At 39.5% G+C, this 6000-nt stretch overlaps 1 pseudogene; it reads left to right on the top strand.

Moving 5' to 3' along the window:
• Positions 1–691: 691 nt before the first annotated feature.
• LOC114025053 lies at positions 692–4577 on the top strand (annotated as a pseudogene).
• Positions 4578–6000: the final 1423 nt, after the last annotated feature.

The following is a 6000-nucleotide window of genomic DNA, read 5'->3' as shown; positions in this document are numbered from 1 at the left end:
ACAAAGAGCGGTTATCCCCTCAAAGACAGATTAATAAAATCTTGTATAATATAAATTATTTGAAATTTGATGGTAATGACCTTACCCCTGCTATGAAATTCTTTTTACCTCACAATTCACCTACCTTGACTCATGATGGCCCAACAATATACACAGATAAAAATGAATTGGTCCTGTGGAAAAATCCCAATAATGAATGGGTAGGACCTTTCAGGGTACTAACCTGGGGACCAGGGTATGCTTGTATCTCAACAGGTGAAGGAGCTAAGTGGGTGCCAATGAAAACTCTCAAGATTGTCCCTACTCAGGAGACACCCCAGGAAGAAAAGGAGGAGACCCAGCAAGAGGAAAAGGAGATGAAAGACAATGCAGACCTGTATGAAGTTGCTTCTCCTACTAAGCCTGTCAACACCTGTGGCAGGGAATCAGATCTTACACCGGTGGATGATCTACATGGACCCCCCGTGGCCTCGAGTAGTAGCTTGGGGTGAACAGTTACCTAATGTTGTGTTCCAGGGGACTGCATCACTAATGGTGAGGTATGAGTTTGACCTCCCCACACAAACTAATGAGACTTCATCGTCAGTAAAATACAATTTCAAAGCAGCAGCCGCTTTGTTGGTCCCTCACCAACAATGTGGAGGGCTGCATACAACTGCAGAAAGTCACCCTTGCCATGAACATTCCCGGCATGGGGCCACACCAGATTCACCTACTCGGCGGACAGGGGATGCCCTGCTCCAATGCCACCTCCCTGCGCGCGGGGAGTCTGGACAAATGTAAGGTGAACAGTGACTCTGGTTCCGGCTGGCCTCATGTGGAGACTTGTGTAGCGGCGCACCGCCTTTGCATGAACTTAAGTGGGACTATTGTTCAATCATGGCATGATACTTACACATGACAATTTTACTTACAACTGGGCAGTGATCAGAAACCACCTGAATGGTCTATTCTTAAATAACACTATAGAATCTGACATTGAAACTTTATACAGCTTAGCCTCTGAAATAAAAAAGGCTTCTGAACAGGACTTGGATCCTGACAAAACAGCAGAGAAAATCACACATTGGTTTGATAATGCCTCCAATTGGTGGGGGTCATTTGAGTATTGGATTATATTGATCGTTGTAGTGTGCTTACTTTTATGCTGCTTGCCTATTATAGCCGGATGCCTCTTGAAAGTAATGATCTCCACGTTCAAAAATGTTATGTCTCAGCTACAAGTGCTGAAGGACACACACCTACAACAACGCCTTCTTTAAAACAAAAAGGGGGAATTGTTAGGGTGAATGTCTCACAGTCTCATGAGAGCTCTGTTGAGGGAACTTTCCCATGGGAGTTGTAGCTTCTATCAGTAGAAGCTGAGGGTCACAACATAGTTGCGTGGCAAAAATAAGGAAGTCTCCCAGGACCTCTCCTTTGCTGACATGCAGCTCCCCCGGTTGGTTTGCCTCTCCTCTCAATGGGAGATGAGTCCTGACATGAGCTCCAGCAGACCTGATGATTGGCTATCACAGGGGGATCACACTTTGAACATGCATCACTAGGGCTATAAAAGACAGCTACCTGCACTCAATAAATGGAGCTTCTGCCACCTTGCTGTCTCCCGCCTCATCCATGTGTCTCTGGGTTACTGAGCACTGAGCTGGTCTCATGCTCACCACTGCAGCGGCTGCGACAATGATGTAGTACCTCAGAGGTTTTTTTATTTACATTTCCCTAATTAATAGTGATTTACAGCATTTTTTCGTATGACTACAGGTAGCTTTAATTTCTTCATCTGATAGCTGCCTGTTTATATCCTTTGACCATTTATCAATTAAGGAATAATTTGTATTCTTATAAATTTCACTCAGTTCTCTACATATTTTAGAAATGAGACCTTTATCAGAGACACTAGTTCTGAAAATTCTTTCCCAGTTCTCTGCTTCCCTCCTAACCTTGATTATATTGGTTTTGTTTGTGCAAAAAACTTTTCAATTTAATTCAATTCATTTCATTTTTACTCAACTCAATTTAATGTAATCAAATATAATTAATGCAATCAAAATTATCCTTTTTACATTTCACAGTGTTCACAAAGTAGCTTCTTTTGTGTGGTCCTAAATTCTTCCATTCTCCATAATTCTGACAGGTAAACTATTCCTTGCTCTCCCAGTTTGCTTACAGTATCAGCCTTTATATCTAAATCGTGCGCCCATTTTGACTTTCTTTTCGTATGCGGTGTAATATGTTGGTCTGTGCCAAGTTTCTGCCATACTATTTTCCACTTTCAGAGACTGTCTTTTGCCTTTTTTTTTGTATCTCTAGCACTTAGCACAATGCCTGACACAGAGAAGGCGCTTAATACATGTTTACTGATTGACTGACTGAGTGAATACATAGGAAAGTAGAATAGGACTGAGTTGGAAGGAAGCTATATAGATGATGACAAATCTCAATTTCCGGGTCTGACCTCTCCAGAGCTCCAACATTATACTTTCTCATGTAGAGATTGTTTATATCACCCCTTTGTTCAAAATCTTTTAGTAGCTTCTCCTTAGGGGACAGATAACTGACCTTAGGGGTTAGGAAGGACTGAGTTTATATCCTACTTATTTTCTGCAATTATGAGAGTCTCTTAACATCTAGGAGACTCAGTCTCTTCATCCATAAAATGGTGACATGAAGATCAACCAAAGCTTATTTATAATACTGATGTGAGGCTCAAATGATATGATGCAAACAAAACACTTTTTATCCATTAAAGTGTTATAAAAAGGCCAGTCTATTACTTTATTTTAAATTGTTGATTAGTAGTAGTCATTATCAATTGTATTATGCAGTATTATTGTTGAAATGGAAGTGGGACTGATCTTCCCTTTCCATACATATCTTGATGTAGTCCCTGGATGTAATCACAGATAATGGATATTAATAGACACAGAGGCAAAAAAAAATCGGCACAACCCCAGGACACTTCTTGTTCTCAAGTTCCTCTTCTAGAAGTCTCCTCTGGTCTCAGGGAGCTGATTTATTCTTCATCCTGTGGTGTTATTTCATTTCAGATTCATTGAAGTGACACATTCCTCTGCATATAGAGATGGATTCCCCATCATGTTTATATTTCATTTAACATCTCATTAACAATAATTTTCCCTGTGATTAGGTCCCTTGTACTAGCTTGCAGGGCCAAGGCCAATATTTTGTTTCTCCACTGGAAAAGGACAGTCCAGATAATTCCATCTTTTCCACACATTATTAATTCATTATCTGGGATTACATCCTCTGACTCTCTTCACTGGGGGAAGGAGAGGAGGAGGGAGGAGTGTGGACCAAGAGGAATACTTGAATTGAAATCTATTCTCAGACACTAGCTATGTGACCCTGAGCAAGTCAGTTAACTTCTCTCCACCTCAGTTTCCTCAACTGTAAAATGGGGATAATACCACCTACCTCTCCTATGGTTGCTGTGAGAAATAAATAATATATCTATAAAGCTCTTAGCAGAGTGCCTGTCACAGAATTGTGCTTCACAAAACTTCCTCCCTTTCTCTCTCCCTCTATCCCTTTCTCCATTATTTCTCATTGTTGCTTTGGTATATATAAAACGTCATTCTGATCTCTCTCACTTGTTTTCCACCTCAACTTTGGCAGATGTCAATGATGGGAAACCAAACCACAGTGACTGAGTTCTTCCTTGTAGGATTGACAAATGACCCTGAGACTCAAATTATTCTTTTTGTTTTTCTGCTACTAATGTACCTTTTCAGTGTCACTGGAAATCTGACCATCATTGTTCTCACCCTGCTGGATTCTTAGCTGCAGACTCCTATGTATTTCTTCCTCCAGAACTTCTCCTTCTTTGAAATTTCCTTTACAACAGTCTTTGTCCCTAAAATGTTAGTGAACATAGGAACTGGGAACAAGAGCATTTCCTTTGCTGGATGCTTTTCTCAATATTTTTTTTTGCCATCTTATTGGGAGCAACTGAGTTTTATCTTTTGGCTGCCATGTCCTATGACTGCTATGCGGCCATCTGTAAACCCTTGCATTATACAGTGGTGATGAATGAGAGACTTTGTCTCCAACTCATCCTCAGTTCCTGGTTGGCTGACTTCATGGTTGTTATTGGGCCACTTGTCATGACCACAATGTTGCCATTCTGTGCATCCAACATCATCAATCATTACTGTTGTGACTACACCAGATTGCTCCAGCTGGCCTGTACAGACACACTTCATGGAGATGATTGAATTTGTCTTGGCTGTGGTGACTCTTCTCTTTACATTAGTCTTAGTAATGATCTCCTATATGTGTATCATGGGGACAATTATGAGAATCCCTTTTGCTCAGAAAAGGAAAAAGGCCTTTTTCTTCTGCTCTTCCCACATGATTGTTGTCTCTCTTATGGCAGCTACATCTTCATGTATGTGAACCCCTCTATGAAAAAAGCAACAGTGTTTAATAAGGGAGTAGCTGTGCTGGACACCTCAGTTGCCTCCTTTTTGAACCCTTTCATCTACACCCTAAGGAACCAGCAAGTAAAAAGAGCCTTCAAGGACATGCTCAGAAGGATAAAGTTTTTCTCAAAATGAAAATAATTGGAGGTGCTTTAATTAAAGAAACCATAAAGGAAAGTTGATGAGAGATTAGTGATATTCTTGTGACATGTGCAGAAATTGCTTTTCAGTGTTAAAAATTGTAGGCTTCATTGGCTTGTTTTATGACTTTTGAACTCAGCATTTATTGAGTTGAATCCATGGTCTGATTGCATTATTAAAAAACCTTAGCAAACTTTTAATTTTTCCAGTTCCTTAAAAAAATAATAAATCTTGATTAGACTATACATTTTTTGAATATAGTTTCATGCTTCTTATGGTGTTCTCAAGGAGCTAAGTGCACATCCATCTTTGTCCAACACTTAAATGGGATAAAGTCAGATTGGTCTCTGCAGTTCATAGTCCCCAAAAAACCTCCTTATATTTAATTCAATCATAGATTTATGGCTGATAGTCAAATTAGTGAAGCTCGAGTCCAACCTGCTCTCTCATCCCTCATTTTACAGATGATAGGACTGAGGCCCAGAGAATGAAAAAGTTAAATAGTCAAGTGTATCACTCACCATTGACTTCATTCCCCTATAACTCATATTAACAAGCTGGGGTTTCCCAGAGGGTTGGCTGCTATCTGAAGTTCTAGAGGTAGTCATTCTCTTAACACTCTAGCTGCCAAGCCCTTACCATAGTGCTGCCCACTAATATTCAGCCAGTGGAATAAATGAACTATTTATAAAGGCATTTACTCACATGGCATAGTAAGGTAAAAATGATAGTGAGGTAGAAATGTAGGAAATATTTGTGGCCAATGCCACATCTTCAGAGCCCCAATAATCTGTTTTTCTTTGGAACTGCAGGACCTCAATGTCTTTAACTTATTTTTTATTTCATATTTTTCTCAAATACATGTAGAAACAACTTCTAACATTCATTTTTTAAAATTTTGAGTTGCATTTTCTTCCTCCCTACCTTACCTTCATCCCCCACTTCTTGAGCAATTTCCTTTAGATTATATTGTGTAGTCGTGCAAAGCAGATGTTCATATTAGCCATGTTGCAAAGAAAAGAGACAAAAAATACAGTAAAAATGACTTAATATGTGTTCAGACTCCACCCATTCTTTCTGTGGAGGTGGATAGCATTTTCATCAGAAGTTCTTGGAACTGTCTTGAATCATTGTATTGCTGAGAATAGTTGAGTCAGTCACAGTTGATCATCCTATAATATTTCTGTTACTGCGTACACTATTCTCCTGGTGCTGCTGACTTCACTTTGCATCAGTTCACCTAAGTCTTCCCAGGTTTTTCTGAATGTCTCATGCTCATCATTTCTTATAGCACAATAGTATCTTGATGCAATTATATACCACAACTTGTTCAGCCATTGTTCAATTGATGGGCATCCCTTCAATTTCCACCACAAAATTCTTTGCCACTACAAAAAGAGATGTTATAAATATTTTT

The sequence above is a fragment of the Vombatus ursinus genome, unplaced genomic scaffold, assembly GCF_900497805.2.
Source record: "Vombatus ursinus unplaced genomic scaffold, bare-nosed wombat genome assembly UNPS02014826.1, whole genome shotgun sequence".
NCBI classification, from domain to species: domain Eukaryota; kingdom Metazoa; phylum Chordata; class Mammalia; order Diprotodontia; family Vombatidae; genus Vombatus; species Vombatus ursinus.
This window is presented reverse-complemented; position numbering and strand designations above follow the sequence as displayed.